A 24,439-nucleotide genomic window follows, 5' to 3' on the forward strand; every position below is an offset into this window, starting at 1 on the left:
TGCACGGGCGGACTGAGACTTGGATCCCGCTCGTGTCACCTCTAAGGCCTCATGTGAGTCGGACGCCTGGACTGGAGATTCCAAAGGTTTGGCGAAGGTGGGAGCCAGCCGAAACCTCTGCCTACACTGGGCTCGCTCCAACCTTCGCTCGTGAAAACGAAGGTCTATGCGAGTAGATATGGCTATGAGCTCCTCCAGTGTGGCGGGAATCTCCCTAGTGGCCAAAGCGTCGTTCACATGGTCAGCCAGCCCCCTCCAAAATACGGGAATGAGGGTTTTATCTGGCCATTCCAACTCAGACGCTAATGTCCGGAAGAGAATAGCAAAATGGCTGACCATGGTTGAACCCTGAGTCAAAGCCAGCAGTTGGAGCACTGTATCATGGCTGACTTGAGGTCCTAAAAAGACCTGCTTCAGAGAGTCCAGAAACCGAGGAACACTCCGCACCACATGATCATTGCGCTCCCACAGCGGCGTAGCCCACTCCAACGCTCTGTCCGACAAGAGGGAGATTATGAATCCCACCTTTGCCCGCTCAGTAGGGAAACGTGCAGCCAGGAGCTCGAGGTGTATACCACATTGGCTCACGAAACCCCTACAGGACTTACTGTCCCCAGAGTATCTCTCAGGCAAAGGAAGGTGAGATAGGGTCGGAACAGAGGTGGCAGTGGGTAAAGCTGCTGCAGCCACGCTAGCAGCCTGAACAGCTATTGCGGTAACATCCACCGCCGAGGTTGCACGCTCAAGAGACGCCAACCGGCCCTCCAGCAGCTGGATGTACCCCTGCAATCTCTGTTCATCCGCCATTACTTAGCCAGATCCTGGTGCTAGTATACTGTTAGGGTTGGCGGAACGCACCAAATATATTGTTTATTAAATGGAATTGGTGCGTTCGCAACCCGGGATCCACTGTGCAGGAAAGTACCTGCTGCTAAATAATAGCGGCTCTATATGGCGGTATATACCAACTCTGTTAGCTTCACAGAGTAACCACGAGAGGCAGGCTCTGTGCCCTGTTAGACTTTCACAGAGGCACAGGCCAACTACCCAGATGTGAGCAGTGAGTGGTCATGCATGCATACACAATCTCCTCGCTGGAGGAGCCAGCATTCTAGGGGCTTATTTCAGCCGGGTCCCTGAACACACTTATACATAATCTCCTCGCCGGAGGTGCCAGCATTCTAGGGGCTTATTTCAGCCGGGTCCCTGAACACATACAAACGCATGACCACATTGGCGCAAAGCATATGACAAAAGACGATACTAGCGCATGGCCGTGCGGTCATGCGCAGTTTATACAGTTACAGCACAGGAAGCTGCTACCAAAGTTTTGGTCCCAGAGAGACCTGCTCGCCGCAGATCAGTGCAGGGTACCAAGGCAGTAGTGACCCTATGCACTGAATCAGCCTCAGCGAGACGCTGGGAGCGACGTCTACGCTGAGCAGACCCCACTGCGGCCGATGCTGAATGGGAGACCGCAGCAGACACGGATCGAGATTCCCCCTGTGCAGCAGTGGAAACTCGACTCCTAACAATAAGTTTCCTAAAAAAGTAAAATACATTTGTATATTGCTGACAGCAAGGCATTTTTTATGTACTATCTTTATTGTTTAATAAAAAATATCTGATTTAAAAAAAAAAAAATTATACAGGAAAGATATATTTCTTGGTACCGTGTTAGCCAGTGGATAGAAAAATATTTAGAATTGAGAGTCCTCAGTGGTTGATAACTTTTAATGGCTAACTGAAAAGATGGTCTCTGGAGTAGTCTCGAAAGCTTGCAATTTGTTACCATCTTTTCAGTTAGCCATTAAAAGGTATCAACAACTGAGGACTCTCAATTCTAAATGTTGTTAAATTTTATGAAATTTTCAGGTCTCATGGCCTCTATGCAAACTGCAGAAGACTGCATAAGTCCCAGAAGGCTCCCATGACCTCAAATGAGGGTGTGTGAGCTTCTCCAAAAAGCCTTGGTATAGCACAGCCAATCAAGAGGGACTAGCATAACTTGTTGAAAAACCTAAACCTAAAAATATTGATATACTCACCCTCTGACGCGCCCTGGTCGTCACCGCTGCAACCGCCTTGCTTTCGTTCCGAAGAATGAGCGCATAAAGGGCCTTCGATGATGTCGCGGCTTGTGATTGGTCGCTGAGTGGTCACATGACCGCTCAGCGACCAATCACAAGCTGCGACGTCATCGAAGGCCCTTAACGCACTCATTCTTCGAAACGAAAGCAAGGCGGTTGCAGCGGTGACGACCATGGCGCGTCAGAGGGTGAGTATATCAATATTTTTTATTTTTATTCTTTATTTTACACATGAATATGGATCCCAGGGCCTGAAGGAGAGTTTCCTCTCCTTCAGACCCTGGGATCCATTACAGGATACCTTCTGATATTTGTGTCCCATTGACTTGTATTGGTATCGGATATCGGTATCGGCGATATCCGATATTTTTCGGATATCGGCCGATACCATCCGATACCGATACTTTCAAATATCGGACGGTATCGCTCAACACTAGCGCCAACCCATTTATATATAGATTTTTACAAATACATTGCCTTTAATACACTAGGAAACTATTTCATCCTATACATTTTAAATTGTTAATGTTTAAATACAGATGTCACACAAAAGTCATACAGACGTAAAATATGGGCACACGGATGATCTTCGGTATGGATGAAAATTGGATGATATTTGACACACTCGTCTAACCCTAGCCTACAAATAAGTTGTCACGTATCTTTCTAGCAAGTCGTCTATGTAAAGCTGCTAACAATCTGCACACTTAATAAAAATTGTAACAACAATCACCAATGAGAAAAATGTTATTCACTTATTTAGAATCCATCATTTGCTTACAACAACATTTGTCATTTTCCACCAAAGCAAATCAGTTATACATATATATATATATAGTTACATGTTTAATAGCCAAACAGTGCAAAGCAATTAGCTTCAGAAAACATAAAGTGTATCTGTAAGGATGTGAGGTATTTTGGGAAGAAAACTGCATGTCAACATTACATATTAAGTGGAAAAACATTGGGCAAGGAAAAAGTACTTAGTGGGGGAAAGGGTTGTTGACATAAAACTAAAAAGAAGCTACAAGTGTCAGGTACCTGCTGCCAAGACAAGGAAAATCATAGGGTGCATCAGAAAGCTTACTTTTCATGGGTTTTCCACTTTTTGGTATCCTTACTTTCAAAAATGTCAGTAATTTACAGGTGCTTCTCAAAAAATTAGAATACCATCAAAAAGTTAATTCATTTCAGTTCTTCAATACAAAATGTGAAACTCATATATTATATAGAGTCATTACAGACAGAGTGATCTATTTCACATGTTTATTTCTGTCAATGTTCATGATCATGGCTTATAGGAAACAGGAACACATGGGCTACTTGCACAGTGAACAAGTCTGTATGATCATGTTCACACACCACCAAGAAACCTGAAGACACAAAAGAGAATAGTAAAACCAAAAACACTCAGTTTGAAAAAATGTTGCAGTAATCCGCAAGTGCTAGTAAAAGATGTAAAACACAGGGTATTTGGTTGATACGTTTTTTGCAAAAAATGTATACTAAGCTGCTCTACCAATCTTCACGGTATACCCTTATCAGAGCAGTCCTAACTAATGTATGCAATCCCTATCTGATGTATTTAAAAACCTGATCATCTGTATATAACCTGTGTGAACAGGGTTCAGAGAGGAGAAATCCATGTGTGCATACAGGGTAGAACAGCTTTTGTGCAGATAGCCCAAGAGGTAGTCTACAAGACTGGGGAGTTCCACCACTCCTCTTGGGCTATCTGCACAAAAGCTGTTCTACCCTGTATGCACACATGGATTTTTCCTCTCTGAACCCTGTTCACACAGGTTATATACAGATGATCAGGTTTTTAAATACATCAGATAGGGATTGCATACATTAGTTAGGACTGCTCTGATAAGGGTATACCGTGAAGATTGGTAGAGCAGCTTAGTATACATTTTTTGCAAAAAACGTATCAACCAAATACCCTGTTTTTTACATCTTTTACTAGCACTTGCGGATTACTGCAACATTTTTTCAAACTGAGTGTTTTTGGTTTTACTATTCTCTTTTGTGTCTTCAGGTTTCTTGGTGGTGTGTGAACATGATCATACAGACTTGTTCACTGTGCAAGTAGCCCATGTGTTCCTGTTTCCATAATTGTTCTCTTGTGTCTACAAGACTGGGGAGTTCCACCACTCCTCTTGGGCTATCTGCACAAAAGCTGTTCTACCCTGTATGCACACATGGATTTTTCCTCTCTGAACCCTGTTCACACAGGTTATATACAGATGATCAGGTTTTTAAATACATCAGATAGGGATTGCATACATTAGTTAGGACTGCTCTGATAAGGGTATACCGTGAAGATTGGTAGAGCAGCTTAGTATACATTTTTTGCAAAAAACGTGTCAACCAAATACCCTGTTTTTTACATCTTTTACTAGCACTTGCGGATTACTGCAACATTTTTTCAAACTGAGTGTTTTTGGTTTTACTATTCTCTTTTGTGTCTTCAGGTTTCTTGGTGGTGTGTGAACATGATCATACAGACTTGTTCACTGTGCAAGTAGCCCATGTGTTCCTGTTTCCATAATTGTTCTCTTGTGTCTACAAGACTGGGGAGTTCCACCACTCCTCTTGGGCTATCTGCACAAAAGCTGTTCTACCCTGTATGCACACATGGATTTTTCCTCTCTGAACTCTGTTCACACAGGTTATATACAGATGATCAGGTTTTTAAATACATCAGATAGGGATTGCATACATTAGTTAGGACTGCTCTGATAAGGGTATACCGTGAAGATTGGTAGAGCAGCTTAGTATACATTTTTTGCAAAAAACGTATCAACCAAATACCCTGTTTTTTACATCTTTTACTAGCACTTGCGGATTACTGCAACATTTTTTCAAACTGAGTGTTTTTGGTTTTACTATTCTCTTTTGTGTCTTCAGGTTTCTTGGTGGTGTGTGAACATGATCATACAGACTTGTTCACTGTGCAAGTAGCCCATGTGTTCCTGTTTCCATAATTGTTCTCTTGTGTCTACAAGACTGGGGAGTTCCACCACTCCTCTTGGGCTATCTGCACAAAAGCTGTTCTACCCTGTATGCACACATGGATTTTTCCTCTCTGAACCCTGTTCACACAGGTTATATACAGATGATCAGGTTTTTAAATACATCAGATAGGGATTGCATACATTAGTTAGGACTGCTCTGATAAGGGTATACCGTGAAGATTGGTAGAGCAGCTTAGTATACATTTTTTGCAAAAAACGTATCAACCAAATACCCTGTTTTTTACATCTTTTACTAGCACTTGCGGATTACTGCAACATTTTTTCAAACTGAGTGTTTTTGGTTTTACTATTCTCTTTTGTGTCTTCAGGTTTCTTGGTGGTGTGTGAACATGATCATACAGACTTGTTCACTGTGCAAGTAGCCCATGTGTTCCTGTTTCCATAATTGTTCTCTTGTGTCTACAAGACTGGGGAGTTCCACCACTCCTCTTGGGCTATCTGCACAAAAGCTGTTCTACCCTGTATGCACACATGGATTTTTCCTCTCTGAACCCTGTTCACACAGGTTATATACAGATGATCAGGTTTTTAAATACATCAGATAGGGATTGCATACATTAGTTAGGACTGCTCTGATAAGGGTATACCGTGAAGATTGGTAGAGCAGCTTAGTATACATTTTTTGCAAAAAACGTATCAACCAAATACCCTGTTTTTTACATCTTTTACTAGCACTTGCGGATTACTGCAACATTTTTTCAAACTGAGTGTTTTTGGTTTTACTATTCTCTTTTGTGTCTTCAGGTTTCTTGGTGGTGTGTGAACATGATCATACAGACTTGTTCACTGTGCAAGTAGCCCATGTGTTCCTGTTTCCATAATTGTTCTCTTGTGTCTACAAGACTGGGGAGTTCCACCACTCCTCTTGGGCTATCTGCACAAAAGCTGTTCTACCCTGTATGCACACATGGATTTTTCCTCTCTGAACCCTGTTCACACAGGTTATATACAGATGATCAGGTTTTTAAATACATCAGATAGGGATTGCATACATTAGTTAGGACTGCTCTGATAAGGGTATACCATGAAGATTGGTAGAGCAGCTTAGTATACATTTTTTGCAAAAAACGTATCAACCAAATACCCTGTTTTTTACATCTTTTACTAGCACTTGCGGATTACTGCAACATTTTTTCAAACTACCTGAAGACCACCCCGATGACGACGACGGCGACCCAGTAGACCACCCCGATGACGACGACGACGGCGGAGACGACGACGGCGGAGACGACGACGGCGGAGACGACGACGGCTGAGACGACGACGGCGGAGATGACGACGACCCTGGAGACGACGACATGGAAGACCGAGAAGCAGAAGAACAAGAGGCTGCAGAACAAAGAGCAGAAGAACATTAAGCATAAGACTTAATATCAGAGCAAAATATATTATCTAAATTATATGCAGAAGAAGACACAAATGAGAATATGATGAAGAAGTAGAATAGGAAGAATAATAACAGTTGAATAAAATGAATATGTAGAATAGGAAGAATAATAATAGTTGAATAAAATGAATATGAAGAATGTATTAAAAAAAAAAAAAAGGTAAAGGATGAAGAAGAAGATGAATAAGGTGAAGAAGAAGTTGATGTCAAAGATGCTGATGATGATGAAGATGAAAGTGTGGGAAAAGTAAAAAAAAAGAAGGGGAAGGGCGTGGAATAGTGAAACATCAATATCTGACAAAATAAAAAAAATATTTACATAGTCAATATCTTTGTCACTCCGAACGTCTTAAAAAAAACAAAAAACATGCTATTCTATTTGATTGGGATAAACCTCTATGACTTTAATGTCTCCGCCACCTCCCCAAATACATCCGGCATTATTCTTAGTTGTTTTCCTTCATGTAGAATGAACCTACAAGGCAAGAAAGGGTTTATTTTAATTCCGATATTTTGGTCCCATTGACTTGCATTGGGATCGGGTATCGGCGATATCCGATATTTTTTTGAATATCGGCCGATCCTATCCGATACCGATACTTTCCGATATCGGAAGGTATCGCTCAACACTAGTCAGGAGCGGTCACGGACCTCTCCCGGCACATTGACCCCAGAACACTGCGATCAAACATGATCGCAGTGTTCCGGCGGCATAGAGAAGCATCGCGCAGGGAAAGGGCTCCCTGCGTGCTTCCCTGAGACTCTCGGATCAACGCGATATGATCGCGTTGTTCAGAGGGTCTCCTACTTCCTCCTCCCTGCAGGCCCCAGATCGAAAATGGCCACGTGGCTCCTTCCGGGTCCTGCAAGGAGATGACTTTCCAGCGCCTGCTCAGAGCAGGCGCCGATAAGCCCCCCTGCAGTGCTTGTCAGATCGCTGATCCGACACAGTGCATTGCAGAGGGTCAGATCAGAGATCTGACACTATAGTATGATGTCCCCCCATCCCCCGGGGCAATGTTACAAAGTAAAAAAAAAAAAATATTTACATGTGTAAAAATATATATATATATATATATATATATATATATATATATATACTGTTCCAATAAATACATTTCTTTATCTAAATTTAAAAAACAATAAATGTACACATATTTAGTATTGCCGCGTCTGTAACGACCCAACCTATAAATCTGTCTCACTAGTTAACCCCTTCAGTGAACACGGTAAAAAAAAAACGAGGCAAGAAACGAACCTTTATTATCATACCGCCGAACAAAAAGTGGAATAACACGCAATCAAAAAGACGGATATAAATAACCATGGTACCGCTGAAAACGACATCTTGTCCCACAAAAAGTGAGCGGCCATGCAGCATCATCAGCAAAAAAATAAAAAAGTTATAGTCCTCAGAATAAAGCGATGCAAGAATATTTATTTTTTACATAAAATAGTTTTTATTGTATAAAAGCGCCAAAACATAAAAAAATTATATAAATGAGGTATCGCAGAAATCGTACTGACCCCAAGAATAAAACTGCTTTATCAGCAGTATGTTGTGGCAGTGCCCCAGGTTGTACTCCTTTTGGGTGGTGGTGCTGAATAAAGTGGGACTGGCATATGATTGCTCTGTGCCGCGGGATGCTTTGGTATGTGTTTTGGGCTACGTGGAGGAGATTATAACTGATAAGTTGTACAAAATGGTACAATGGCGAAAGTTGATTGCCAAGTTCTGGATTAGGGAAGAGCCACCAACAAGAAGAGACTTTATGATGCAAGTGGATCATATTATTACTTTGGAGAGGAGTATCTACTCTGGGAGAAACAAGATGGACCTCTTTGACAGGTTGTGGAATCCGTGGCTTGAGTCAATGTGATTTAAATGACTTTGTTTCTGTTTTTGGGCCTTTTGCCCCCTTGGGAGCATTATTGACAAGTCATCTTCCTTTTCTTGTACATCTATGTATGATGTAGTAAAGTGGGGCGGTTCTTGACAGGTCTCTAAAGGGTGGGGGGAAGGTGGGTGGGAGTTTGGTTTGGGATTAAATAAGTGTTAGGGTTGGCGGAACGCACCAAATATATTGTTTATTAAATGGAATTGGTGCATTCGCAACCCGGGATCCACCGTGCAGGAAAGTACCTGCTGCTAAATAATGGCGGCTCTATATGGCGGTATATACCAACTCTGTTAGCTTCACAGAGTAACCACGAGAGGCAGGCTCTGTGCCCTGTTAGACTTTCACAGAGGCACAGGCCAACTACCCAGATGTGAGCAGTGAGTGGTCATGCATGCATACACAATCTCCTCGCTGGAGGAGCCAGCATTCTAGGGGCTTATTTCAGCCGGGTCCCTGAACACACTTATACACAATCTCCTCGCCGGAGGTGCCAGCATACTAGGGGCTTATTTCAGCCGGGTCCCTGAACACATACAAACGCATGACCACATTGGCGCAAAGCATATGACAAAAGACGATACTAGCGCATGGCCGTGCGGTCATGCGCAGTTTATATAGTTACAGCACAGGAAGCTGCTACCAAAGTTTTGCCCTTTCAGGACCTTCCTGGAGGACCAATGAGATGCGCTGCAGTACCTGAACATGTGACCGAACATGTGACCCTCGACCTCCAATGGGAGACCTTGCCCTGGGCATGCTCAGTGTGTGTAAATAAGGACTTAGTCCCAGAGAGGCCTGCTCGCCGCAGATCAGTGCAGGGTACCATAGGAAAGCCAGAAATGCAGTAGTGACCCTATGCACTGAATCAGCCTCAGCGAGACGCTGGGAGCGACGTCTCCACTGAGCAGACCCCACTGCGGCAGATGCTGAATGGGACACCGCAGCAGACATGGATTGAGATTCCCCCTGTGCAGCAGTGGAAACTCGACTCCTAACATTACCCCCTCTCCTAGGGCCCCCCCCCTCCCTGAGCCTCACTACGCTCAAAATCTGCAATAAGCAGCGGAGCCCGAATGTGCTCCACAGGCTCCCAGGTTCTATCCTCTGGGCCGTGACCCTTCCAGTCCACCAGATAAAATTTCTTGCCACGTACCACCTTGCACCCCACAATAGCATTCACCTCAAACTCATCCGTGGATGAACCCGATGTCCCAGCAGATGACTCAGAAAACCGGGACAAATGAACGGGCTTTAAGAGGGAAACGTGAAAAGTATCGGTGATACCAAGGCGTGGAGGAATAGCCAAACGGTAGACCACAGGGTTGACCTGTTCCAGAACCTTAAACGGGCCAATGTAGAGAGGAGCAAACTTAGTGAACTCAACTCGCAGCCTGATGTTACGGGCGGAGAGCCACACTAAGTCGCCCGGAGCAAAAACCGGAGCGGGGCGCCGGTGTGTATCAGCCGAAACCCTCATTCTCTCCTTGGAGGGCCGGATGGCATCCTGTGTGCGGTCCCAGATGTCACGTGCCTCCACCGCCCAGTCTGCCACCCTAGAATTGGTGGATGACACGGGCATGGGCACAGGGACACGCGGATGCTGGCCGAAATTAAGGAGAAAAGGAGTTTGACCAGTGGGATCGGCTACGGCGTTGTTCAAGGCAAATTCCACCCAAGGTAGCAAAGATGCCCAGTCATCCTGCCTAGCAGAGACGAAATGTCGCAAATATGTCACCAGAGTCTGGTTGGTTCTCTCCACCAACCCATTCGTCTCGGGATGGTATGCAGAGGAGAGGTTTCACTCAATGCTGAGTAAAAGGCAGAGCTCTCTCCAAAACCGAGACGCGAACTGGGGACCCCGATCGCTGACAATCTTATCAGGCATACCATGCAATCGGAAAACGTGCTTAATGAACAACACCGCCAAGGCCCGTGCTGAGGGTAACCGAGGAAGCGGCACCAAATGCACCATCTTAGAGAAATGGTCGGTGACAACCCAAATAATGGAGCAGCCACGCGACTTGGGTAGGCCCACCACAAAGTCCATCCCGACCATCTCCCAGGGCCTGTCTGCCACCGGTAGAGGGTAAAGCAACCCAGCAGCCCGTTGCCGAGGAGACCGATTCTGGGCGCAAGAAACGCACGCCTGAATATAGTCCCTGACATCTCGGGCCATATGCGGCCACCAGTATGTTCTCGCCAAAAGCTCAGATGTCCTCTTGGTCCCAAAATGCCCACCCACTCTGGAGGAGTGAGCCCAAGAGAGAACCTCCGGTTGCAAGTTAGCTGGTACGAAAGTCTTGCCCGGGGGCACAGACTCAAGCGAAACCGGAGCTACAGTTCTCAGGCTCTCAGAAGGGACAATAAGCCGAGGCTCCTCCTCCTCCCCCTCGATGACACTACGGAGCGGGAGAGAGCGTCAGCACGAACGTTCTTCTCCCCGGAGAGGAAATGGAGAGTAAAATGGAACCGGGAGAAGAACAGGGACCATCTAGCCTGGCGAGAATTCAGCCGCTGGGCCGTTTGTAGATATACCAAGTTCTTGTGGTCAGTGAAGACTTGGAAGGGAAAGCGAGCTCCCTCCAAGAGATGTCTCCACTCTGAAAAAGCCAACTTCATGGCTAGCAACTCCCTGTCCCCGATGGAATAATTCCTCTCCGCTGGTGTGAAGGTCTTGGAGAAGAAGAAGCAAGGATGCTTCCGACCTTGAGCATCCTTTTGGAAAAGGACTGCTCCAGCACCAACGGATGAGGCATCCACCTCCAAGATAAATGGTTTATCAACATCGGGGTGATGTAGGATGGGAGCACTAGCAAAGTGTGACTTGATCGTGAGAAAGGCTTTGGAGACCTCCTCTGACCACAACTTGGGATTTGCTCCCTTTTTCGTGAGGGCAACCAAGGGAGCTACCAAAGTTGAGAAGTGTGGAATGAACTGGCGATAGTAATTAATGAACCCCATAAAGCGCTGCACCGCTTTAAGAGAATGGGGTTCCTGCCAGTCCATTACAGCCTGTAGCTTGGCAGGATCCATAGCCAAACCCTGGGCAGAGATGATGTAACCAAGGAAAGGCAATGACTCCTGCTCAAACACACACTTCTCCAACTTGGCATAGAGGTAGTTTGCCCGTAAGAGGTCGAAGACTTTGTGAACATCTCTCCGATGGGAGTCAATATCTGTAGAGAAGATGAGAATATCATCCAGATAGACTACGACCGAGGTGGTGAGCATATCCCAGGAAGATGTCGTTCACAAAGTCTTGGAAAACGGCTGGGGCATTACAGAGCCCAAAGGGCATCACCAGATATTCATAGTGCCCATCCCTGGTGTTAAAAGCCGTCTTCCATTCATCCCCCTCACGGATGCGAATCAGGTTGTAAGCACCCCGCAGATCTAACTTCGTAAATACCCTCGCTCCCCGTAGCCTATCAAACAGCTCAGATATCAGGGGTAATGGGTTCTTGTTCTTAACGGTGATGGCATTAAGACCCCTGTAGTCTATGCATGGACGTAAGTCTCCAGTCTTCTGTACGAAGAAGAACCCAGCCCCTGCCGGTGACACTGACTTCCTAATGAATCCTCTTGCCAGATTTTCTTGGATGTACTGAGACATTGCCTCCGTCTCCGGGAGAGATAACGGATAGACTCGAACCCGGGGAGGCTCAGCACCAGGAAAGAGGTCAATAGGACAGTCATAGGGGCGGTGAGGCGGAAGGGTCTCCGCAGCTCTTTTGGAGAACACGTCTGCATAGGGCCAATAGTGCTTGGGGAGAGAGGAAAGATCTGCGGGTACCTGTGTAGTAGCAACCTGAATGCACTCCCTCTGACATCTACCCTTGCAGGATTTACTCCATCCCAAAATTCTCCCAGAGGACCACTCAATATGAGGAGAATGGTAGCGAAGCCATGGTATCCCCAACAGGACCTCATCAATTCCCTCAGGAATGACTAATAGGGAGATTATCTCCTGATGTGATGGAGACACAGAAAGCGTGAAAGGAATGGTTTGGTGGGTAATCTGTGAGGGTAGTGTTGACCCATTTACCACTCGAATGGTTACAGGCTTGGCGAGCATCACCAAGGGTATTGCGTGACGCTGGGCAAAAGAGGAAGACATAAAATTACCCTCTGCCACAGAATCCACGCATAGCTCGACCATAAGAGTGGATGGGCCTATGGTAATTGTCCCCTTGAAGGACAACTTTGAGGCAAACGTCGCCGTGTCTAGTGTACCTCCTCCATCTGCCACTAGACGCTGACGTTTCCCCGACCGCTGAGGACCCTTGGAGGCAAGATGTCCTGAATGCCGGCAAACATGACAGACCTTATGTGCACGGGCGGACTGAGACTTGGATCCCGCTCGTGTCACCTCTAAGGCCTCATGTGACTCGGACGCCTGGACTGGAGATTCCAAAGGTTTGGCGAAGGTGGGAGCCAGCCGAAACCTCTGCCTACACTGGGCTCGCTCCAACCTTCGCTCGTGAAAACGAAGGTCTATGCGAGTAGATATGGCTATGAGCTCCTCCAGTGTGGCGGGAATCTCCCTAGTGGCCAAAGCGTCGTTCACATGGTCAGCCAGCCCCCTCCAAAATACGGGAATGAGGGTTTTATCTGGCCATTCCAACTCAGACGCTAATGTCCGGAAGAGAATAGCAAAATGGCTGACCATGGTTGAACCCTGAGTCAAAGCCAGCAGTTGGAGCACTGTATCATGGCTGACTTGAGGTCCTAAAAAGACCTGCTTCAGAGAGTCCAGAAACCGAGGAACACTCCGCACCACATGATCATTGCGCTCCCACAGCGGCGTAGCCCACTCCAACGCTCTGTCCGACAAGAGGGAGATTATGAATCCCACCTTTGCCCGCTCAGTAGGGAAACGTGCAGCCAGGAGCTCGAGGTGTATACCACATTGGCTCACGAAACCCCTACAGGACTTACTGTCCCCAGAGTATCTCTCAGGCAAAGGAAGGTGAGATAGGGTCGGAACAGAGGTGGCAGTGGGTAAAGCTGCTGCAGCCACGCTAGCAGCCTGAACAGCTATTGCGGTAACATCCACCGCCGAGGTTGCACGCTCAAGAGACGCCAACCGGCCCTCCAGCAGCTGGATGTACCCCTGCAATCTCTGTTCATCCGCCATTACTTAGCCAGATCCTGGTGCTAGTATACTGTTAGGGTTGGCGGAACGCACCAAATATATTGTTTATTAAATGGAATTGGTGCGTTCGCAACCCGGGATCCACTGTGCAGGAAAGTACCTGCTGCTAAATAATAGCGGCTCTATATGGCGGTATATACCAACTCTGTTAGCTTCACAGAGTAACCACGAGAGGCAGGCTCTGTGCCCTGTTAGACTTTCACAGAGGCACAGGCCAACTACCCAGATGTGAGCAGTGAGTGGTCATGCATGCATACACAATCTCCTCGCCGGAGGAGCCAGCATTCTAGGGGCTTATTTCAGCCGGGTCCCTGAACACACTTATACATAATCTCCTCGCCGGAGGTGCCAGCATTCTAGGGGCTTATTTCAGCCGGGTCCCTGAACACATACAAACGCATGACCACATTGGCGCAAAGCATATGACAAAAGACGATACTAGCGCATGGCCGTGCGGTCATGCGCAGTTTATACAGTTACAGCACAGGAAGCTGCTACCAAAGTTTTGGTCCCAGAGAGACCTGCTCGCCGCAGATCAGTGCAGGGTACCAAGGCAGTAGTGACCCTATGCACTGAATCAGCCTCAGCGAGACGCTGGGAGCGACGTCTCCGCTGAGCAGACCCCACTGCGGCCGATGCTGAATGGGAGACCGCAGCAGACACGGATCGAGATTCCCCCTGTGCAGCAGTGGAAACTCGACTCCTAACAATAAGTTTCCTAAAAAAGTAAAATACATTTGTATATTGCTGACAGCAAGGCATTTTTTATGTACTATCTTTATTGTTTAATAAAAATATCTGATTTAAAAAAAAAAAAATTATACAGGAAAGATATATTTCTTGGTACCGTGTTAGCCAGTGGATAGAAAAATATTTAGAATTGAGAGTCCTCAGTGGTTGATAACTTTTAATGGCTAACTGAAAAGATGGTCTCTGGAGTAGTCTCGAAAGCTTGCAATTTGTTACCATCTTTTCAGTTAGCCATTAAAAGGTATCAACAACTGAGGACTCTCAATTCTAAATGTTGTTAAATTTTATGAAATTTTCAGGTCTCATGGCCTCTATGCAAACTGCAGAAGACTGCATAAGTCCCAGAAGGCTCCCATGACCTCAAATGAGGGTGTGTGAGCTTCTCCAAAAAGCCTTGGTATAGCACAGCCAATCAAGAGGGACTAGCATAACTTGTTGAAAAACCTAAACCTAAAAATATTGATATACTCACCCTCTGACGCGCCCTGGTCGTCACCGCTGCAACCGCCTTGCTTTCGTTCCGAAGAATGAGCGCATAAAGGGCCTTCGATGACGTCGCGGCTTGTGATTGGTCGCTGAGTGGTCACATGACCGCTCAGCGACCAATCACAAGCTGCGACGTCATCGAAGGCCCTTAACGCACTCATTCTTCGAAACGAAAGCAAGGCGGTTGCAGCGGTGACGACCATGGCGCGTCAGAGGGTGAGTATATCAATATTTTTTATTTTTATTCTTTATTTTACACATGAATATGGATCCCAGGGCCTGAAGGAGAGTTTCCTCTCCTTCAGACCCTGGGATCCATTACAGGATACCTTCTGATATTTGTGTCCCATTGACTTGTATTGGTATCGGATATCGGTATCGGCGATATCCGATATTTTTCGGATATCGGCCGATACCATCCGATACCGATACTTTCAAATATCGGACGGTATCGCTCAACACTAGCGCCAACCCATTTATATATAGATTTTTACAAATACATTGCCTTTAATACACTAGGAAACTATTTCATCCTATACATTTTAAATTGTTAATGTTTAAATACAGATGTCACACAAAAGTCATACAGACGTAAAATATGGGCACACGGATGATCTTCGGTATGGATGAAAATTGGATGATATTTGACACACTCGTCCAACCCTAGCCTACAAATAAGTTGTCACGTATCTTTCTAGCAAGTCGTCTATGTAAAGCTGCTAACAATCTGCACACTTAATAAAAATTGTAACAACAATCACCAATGAGAAAAATGTTATTCACTTATTTAGAATCCATCATTTGCTTACAACAACATTTGTCATTTTCCACCAAAGCAAATCAGTTATACATATATATATATATAGTTACATGTTTAATAGCCAAACAGTGCAAAGCAATTAGCTTCAGAAAACATAAAGTGTATCTGTAAGGATGTGAGGTATTTTGGGAAGAAAACTGCATGTCAACATTACATATTAAGTGGAAAAACATTGGGCAAGGAAAAAGTACTTAGTGGGGGAAAGGGTTGTTGACATAAAACTAAAAAGAAGCTACAAGTGTCAGGTACCTGCTGCCAAGACAAGGAAAATCATAGGGTGCATCAGAAAGCTTACTTTTCATGGGTTTTCCACTTTTTGGTATCCTTACTTTCAAAAATGTCAGTAATTTACAGGTGCTTCTCAAAAAATTAGAATACCATCAAAAAGTTAATTCATTTCAGTTCTTCAATACAAAATGTGAAACTCATATATTATATAGAGTCATTACAGACAGAGTGATCTATTTCACATGTTTATTTCTGTCAATGTTCATGATCATGGCTTATAGGAAACAGGAACACATGGGCTACTTGCACAGTGAACAAGTCTGTATGATCATGTTCACACACCACCAAGAAACCTGAAGACACAAAAGAGAATAGTAAAACCAAAAACACTCAGTTTGAAAAAATGTTGCAGTAATCCGCAAGTGCTAGTAAAAGATGTAAAACACAGGGTATTTGGTTGATACGTTTTTTGCAAAAAATGTATACTAAGCTGCTCTACCAATCTTCACGGTATACCCTTATCAGAGCAGTCCTAACTAATGTATGCAATCCCTATCTGATGTATTTAAAAACCTGATCATCTGTATATAACCTGTGTGAACAGGGTTCAGAGAGGAAAAATCCATGTGTGCAAGTAGCCCATGTGTTCCTGTTTCCATAATTGTTCTCTTGTGTCTACAAGACTGGGGAGTTCCACCACTCCTCTTGGGCTATCTGCACAAAAGCTGTTCTACCCTGTATGCACACATGGATTTTTCCTCTCTGAACCCTGTTCACACAGGTTATATACAGATGATCAGGTTTTTAAATACATCAGATAGGGATTGCATACATTAGTTAGGACTGCTCTGATAAGGGTATACCATGAAGATTGGTAGAGCAGCTTAGTATACATTTTTTGCAAAAAACGTATCAACCAAATACCCTGTTTTTTACATCTTTTACTAGCACTTGCGGATTACTGCAACATTTTTTCAAACTGAGTGTTTTTGGTTTTACTATTCTCTTTTGTGTCTTCAGGTTTCTTGGTGGTGTGTGAACATGATCATACAGACTTGTTCACTGTGCAAGTAGCCCATGTGTTCCTGTTTCCATAATTGTTCTCTTGTGTCTACAAGACTGGGGAGTTCCACCACTCCTCTTGGGCTATCTGCACAAAAGCTGTTCTACCCTGTATGCACACATGGATTTTTCCTCTCTGAACCCTGTTCACACAGGTTATATACAGATGATCAGGTTTTTAAATACATCAGATAGGGATTGCATACATTAGTTAGGACTGCTCTGATAAGGGTATACCGTGAAGATTGGTAGAGCAGCTTAGTATACATTTTTTGCAAAAAACGTATCAACCAAATACCCTGTTTTTTACATCTTTTACTAGCACTTGCGGATTACTGCAACATTTTTTCAAACTGAGTGTTTTTGGTTTTACTATTCTCTTTTGTGTCTTCAGGTTTCTTGGTGGTGTGTGAACATGATCATACAGACTTGTTCACTGTGCAAGTAGCCCATGTGTTCCTGTTTCCATAATTGTTTCTCTTGTGTCTACAAGACTGGGGAGTTCCACCACTCCTCTTGGGCTATCTGCACAAAAGCTGTTCTACCCTGTATGCACACATGGATTTTTCCTCTCTGAACCCTGTTCACACAGGTTATATACAGATGATCAGGTTTTTAAATACATCAGATAGGGATTGCATACATTAGTTAGGACTGCTCTGATAAGGGTATACCGTGAAGATTGGTAGAGCAGCTTAGTATACATTTTTTGCAAAAAACGTATCAACCAAATACCCTGTTTTTTACATCTTTTACTAGCACATTTTTTCAAACTGAGTGTTTTTGGTTTTACTATTCTCTTTTGTGTCTTCTGATCATGGCTTATAGCCAATGAAAACCCAAAAGTCATTATCTCAGTAAATTAGAATACTTTATAACACCAGCTTGAAAAATTATTTTAAAATCCAAAATGTTGGCCTACCGAAATGTATAAAAGAAAAATGCAAACCTCATAGTGGGTCCTACCGCCCTGCTGGTGCATTGCCGCTGTGGCGGTGGTCGCCGCATGGCTCCAGTCCGTTAGGGCGGTAGGACCCACTACGAGGTTTGCCGTGACCTGGCAGTGGGCTTCATACAGTCTGATCAGAATGTTAACCTGAAAACCTCATGTTCAGTTATATAAATTTTGGCCTAGCGGCTTTAGATCAACGTATGATTTTTGGATGTGCGGTTCACGCTCTCTTTTTTCTTCTCTACTGAAATGTATGTTCAGTAAGTGCACTAAATACTTGGTCGGGGCTCCTTTTGCATCAATTACTGCATCAATGCGGCGTGGCATGGAGGCGATCAGCCTGTGCCACTGCTGGCGTGTTATGGAAGCCCAAGTGCTTTGATAGCAGCCTGTTGTGAATTCTGTGGCTGAATTCACTCCTGTGGTCACAAGTGGTACTGCAGCTTCTGAGCTTCCTCCCTCAGGTGTTCTGGTGAGCTCGTTGGCTGCTTTGTTATTTAACTCCACCTGATTCTGTCTTCCTTGCTCCTTGTCAATGTTCCAGTGTTGGATCTGAGCTTCTGGATCTTCCTGTGGCCTGCTGCTCTGCTTAGATAAGTGCTTTTTGCTTTTGTTGCTACTTTTTCTGTCCAGCTTGTCATTTCGTTTTGCTGGAAGCTCTGAGACGCAAAGGGTGTACCGCCGTGCCGTTAGTTCGGCACGGTGGGTCTTTTTGCCCCCTTTGCGTGGTTTTTTGCTTTAGGGTTTTTTTGTAGACTGCAAAGTTCTCTTTGCTATCCTCGCTCTATCTAGAATATCGGGCCTCACTTTGTTGAATCTATTTCATCCCTACGTTTGTCTTTTCATCTTGCTAACAGTCATTATATGTGGGGGGCTGCCTTTTCCTTTGGGGTATTTCTCTGAGGCAAGTCAGGCTTGTTTTTCTATCTTCAGGCTAGTCAGCTCCTCAGGCTGTGCCGAGTTGCATAGGTAGTGTTAGGCGCAATCCACAGCTGCCTTTAGTTGTGTTAAGGTTAGGTTCAGGTATTGCGGTCTACAGAGATTCCACGTCTCAGAGCTCGTTCTATTGTTTTTGGGTTATTGTCAGATCACTGTATGTGCTCTGATTGCTGGCACACTGTGTCACTGGATTGCCTACATAACAGCAGCCTTCAGCTCATCTAGATTGTTGGGTCTGGTGTCTCTCATCAACCTCTTGACAATAGCCCATAGATTCTATGGGGTTAAGGTCAAGCGAGTTTGCTGGCCAATCAAGCACAGTGATACTGTTGTTTTTAAAACAGGTATTGGTACTTCTGCACAGGTACCAATTCCTGCTGGAGAATGAAACTTTCATCTCCTAAAAGCTTGCCGACAGTGGGAAGCATGAAGTGTTCTAACATTTCCTGGTAGACAGTCGCGCTGACTTTGGTCTTGATAAAACACAGTGGACCTACACCAGCAGATGACATGGCTCCCCAAACCATCACTGATTATAGAAACTTCACACTAGACCTCAAGCAGCTTGGATTGTGGCCTCTCCACTCTTCCTCCAGACTCTGGGATCTTGATTCCCAAAAGAAATGCAAAATGTACTTTAATCTGAAAACAACACCTTGGACCACTGAGCAACAGTCCAGTTCATTTTCTCTTTGGCCCAGGTAAGACGCTTCTGGCATTGTCTATTGGTCATGAGTGGCTTGACACAAGGAATGCGACACTTGAAGCCTATGTCCTGGATACATCTGTGTGTGGTGGCCCTTGAAGGAATGACTCCATCAGCAGTCCACTCCTTGTTAATCTCCACAAAAATTTTGAATGGCCTTTTCTGAACAATCCTTTCAAGGCTGCAGTTATCCAGGATGCTTGTGCACCTTTTTCTACCACACTTTTTCCTTCCACTCAACTTTCCATTAATATGCTTGGATATAGCACTCTGTGAACAGCCAGCTTCTTTAGCAATGACCTTTTGTGGCTTACCCTCCTTGTGGAGTATGTCAATGACTGCCTTCTGGACATCTGTCAAGTCAGCAGGCTTCCCCATGATTGTGAAGCCTACTGAAACAGACTAAGGGACCTTTATAAATGCTTAGGAAGCCTTTGAAGGTTTTTTTTGTTAATTATTCTAATTTACTGACATAAAGACAGAAATAAACACTTGAAATAGATCACTCTGTTTGTAACGACTCTATATAATATATGAGTTTCACTTTTTGCATTGAGGAACTGAAATCAATTAACTTTTTGATGATATTCTAATTTTGTGAGAAGCACCTGTATTAGTTAAATTAACATGATCGTTAATATTAAAATGTTTTTATGTAAAAAGAAAGACTGTACATTATAGAAAATGGGAACTCATTTATTTTTGCTGATATCTCTGTGGTAGATTGAATATTACAATAGGAACACTAATATTTCTCTTTTTGGTGATATTTATTAGTCTACAATAAAGTGACAATGATCAATGTGACAATACGCGTTGTACCAGAGCCCACAACTCATGTGGAACACAACCATGTGTTCCTGAAGATAAGTTTCTCCCCACCCTGGGTTTCGCAAATTAATGCAGGTCATTTTCTTTTTAGTTCTATTTTGAATTATATTTTTTTTGCATTACTTGATAATCTATATAATTATTTTGGGTTTTTTTTTGTTTTTTTTTGTCAGGACATTAAAAAGTCTTCAGCTGCCAAAGAAGAAAATACAAATATTGCCATTTTTATAACACAAGTATTAAAAAAAAGGAAATGGATGGCACATTTACATTGTCATTTATTTTGCTTACTTGTATAGCGCCATCATATTCCACAGCGCTTTAGAGACACCATTATCACTGTCCCACTGGGGCCCACAATCTAGATCCTTTATCAGTATGTCTTTCGAGGGTGGGAGGAACACAGGGAACTCGGAGGAAACCCAACACAACAGTGCTAACCACTGAGCCACCATGGTGCCCATTAAACACATTATGCATTGATCTGTGCATTACCAAAATTTACAAAAATGAACATGAAGTTAGTTCATAGTGTATAATTTCTCATTACTCTTTAAGTAGATCCTTATTCTGGTAAGTGCATCCCCACCCCCACTGCTGTTGTAACGCAGTGCCTGTGGCGACATCAACAAGATGTCCAAAAGCTCACCTCAGTGGCAGACACAGACAGAAGAGGTCCCCATTACAAGAATATTATATGAGCCCTTTTCAGTCCAATATCTCATCCGAATGCAAAATTCCACCTGCTTTGGAGGTGTTGGTGGTCCCCTTACCTCTTGAGACCATGTGCAGCAGCACAGGTTGCAGCAGTGATTTGTCCATCCCTGGTTCACCTGTTATCAAACAAACCTTAGTTTTCCATATGTAGCCTGTAAAAATGAGCAATAAATTGCACTCACATGACATCCGCGTATGGTTTGATTTTCAAGGACCGCCAGAATGGGGAATTTTTTCCATCTTCTCCACATCCGAGAAAATTGGATCACACTCTGTTCAGAGTGTGATTAGCATAATCGGACCAATTTTCTCAGATCAGGGAAAATATGGTGGTGCGACCAAAGCCTAAAAGAGAGGAGTTCACCCTTCATGACCGTTATCAGAAGGCAATTGCAAAGAGCACAAAGAAAGGGTAGATCATATGTTGGAGATTGGAGAACCAGCTCATCTGAACACTGTCTGACAGTGCCCGATCTGTTGTTCCTGTGATGGCTGTGGCAGGATGTGATCAGTTACGGAGCTGTGCAGCACAGCTCTATCAACTGTACAGTGACTGAGGCCCGATATTGCACATCCTCCAATATACATATAAATATTGGTGAATCTGTAGTACCCCACTGTGACCACTCTAAAGATGACAGAACTGTGTTATTCCGCTCTATGAATAATCCAATCCGGCTGGGAAACTGGGAACAGCTGATCGGTTGGGCTGCTGGTTGTCGTACCCCCACTGATCTGATATTGATGACCTATCTTGGGGATAGGCCATTAATATAAAAATCCTGGACAAACCTTTTATGATATACTAGATGGTGGCCCGATTCTAACGCATCTGGTATTCTAGAATATGTATGTATGTATGTATATAGCAGCCACATAGTATATAGCACAGCCCACGTAACACAGACAGCCACGTAGTATATAACACAGCCACATAGTATATAGGAGCCACGTAGTATATAGCAGCCACGTAGTATATAACACAGCCCACGTAGTATATAGCACAGCCACGTAGTATATAGCACAGCCACGTAGTATATAGCACAGCCACATAGTATATAGCACAGCCCACGTAGTATATAGGAGCCACGTAGTATATAGAAGCCACGTAGTATATAACACAGCCCACATAGTAAATAACACAGCCACGTAGTATATAGCACAGCCACATATTTAATTATTGCAGTGCTTGTGTAGCTTACTGTACATGTATTGTTTTACATTCTCAATTATTTTCTGAAAAAAATGGCATGGGATCTACCAACATTTTTTTAACCAGCAGAGACAAAGCAGAAAGGATTGTGATTCGGAAATGTGGACTCCTAGCTGTACCAGATTATTAGCACAAACTATTTAGATTCTGAAATGTGGCCTGGTGTATGGCCCACACTATTAGCAGAACGGAATTAGATTCTGAAATGAGGTCTGGTCTGGTGTATAGCCCACACTATTAGCCGAACCGATTTAGATGCTGGATGGTTGATTTCTCTCAGGATCCTATCTATCTTAACTATCTGACTACTTGCAGAAGCTGCAGGAGCAGCCTAAGAGGGGCATGTGACTTTGGCAGCCAATGACAGAAACCCTTGTGGATGGGTTCTGCTCCCTGTTTTTGGCTGCTGGAATCTGCACACATTAAGTTAATTAAAAAAATACAGTCCCCTGTTACTCTCCCCAACCCCTCCCCTAATCAAACACGTCCCCCCTTTCATCATACAACACCACTATCCTAACCAAAGTTGTAATAAAAGCATGAGTAAAAACTTGATTGTTTACCAAACTTTCGTCAAATTTTGCCAATTTTGAGGAAACTGCTCAGGAATCCGAACACGACATGAATGTGCAACGTTCATGCCGACTGTGAGATTAGTGAGTGTTTTCTGAACAAGTGTGCTCATCTCTAGTTATAAAGCACTTTCTTAAAAAGGACATATTAGATATAAGAAAAACATAAAAAGGTGATGGTAGATTAAATTATACGTATTTTTTCAATGTATGTCATTCTGTAATCAGATGGTTTCCTTCAATATTACAGCGACACAGGTTTTAATTTAATTTTACCAGAGTGGGTGCAAAATTTGTCAAGATTCACTTCTTTATGATATATGTACCAACTCTAAGAGGGGAGCCAATTGTATACATAATGTGAGTTGTCAATGGAGATCAGGTCAGGTTTCAGAATGAACAGATTAAAGAGGTTGTCCACTATTTTAGCATTGATGACCTAAGAAAACAAAAAACCTAACAAAATAAAGACCTAACAAAGCAAAAAACCTAAAAAAACAAAGACCTATCAAAACAAAAAATTGATTGTCACTCCCGCCAATCAACTGTTGTTGGTCTCGGCGGCGGCCACCAGCCGGAACTACTCACTTGCGGAGTTTATCCGTTTTCTGATAGCGGCCAAGGCTTAGTACTACACATCTGCCATTTGTTCAAATCAGTAAAGGCGAATGTGTACCTAGCAGCTGCCACTATCAGAAGACTGCCAATTTTGCAAATGAGTACTTCCGTACGGCCGCTGACACCAATGACACCTGTTTTTTGCTATTTGTATATTGATTCTCTGTTCAATAACTCCACCCACCAGCCTGTGGCGGTTTTAATTGCAGCAGGGAGGCACCTACCCATAAATGCAGGCTTTAGCCTAAGAAAAGTTTCACATTAGATAGGTTTCCAACAAACCGGAGGTCGCCTTGTTGTTTGCTGCTTGGCGTGCATGAATTAGCCAAATTATGTGCTAAGCATCTCCATTTTTTGTTATTGTCTAGAGCAGTAATGCAATTCAGATTTTATATGTTTCATGTTTACATGCTATAGCACTATAGAGTGCTACTTTATTTGTTCATTTGTTAATGGAAGTTGCATCATATTTACTAAAAGATCTCTGAGCCCTTGCATCTTCGAACCGCTACGACCCTCATCATTGAAACCACTAGGTCCCATCGCCTGACCACTCATACCCCGCTCTCACCTAAAGTTCTGAGGCAACAGATAAGACATAGAATCTTACTCACCGGGCTGCACATGAACTGTGAATATGACAGTCGCCAGCATCCAGATGTCCGTCACCCGAACGTTGCTCCGCTCTAGAATCTGATCCCACTGAATCCGATTGATATTCACAGCCCATGCCCCTAGCCACGATCTCGTCAGGGGGGACTGGAATGCCTAAAGACATATGTTGTCCAGAAGCACTTCTGCTTCCACTCATACTGATCCTCCTGGTTACTGCTGGTACTTCACCAAGTCCTGCCGCAGCCGCCCTTGACTGTCACTTGTTTCTTGAAAGCTCCCTGCGGGTAGAGCCAGGCTGCACCTCCCCTGCAGCACACTTCCCCCCACCTCCAAAACTTCACTTGCCTGGCGATGAC

Source organism: Ranitomeya imitator, chromosome 2, assembly GCF_032444005.1.
Source record: "Ranitomeya imitator isolate aRanImi1 chromosome 2, aRanImi1.pri, whole genome shotgun sequence".
Lineage (NCBI taxonomy): Eukaryota > Metazoa > Chordata > Amphibia > Anura > Dendrobatidae > Ranitomeya > Ranitomeya imitator.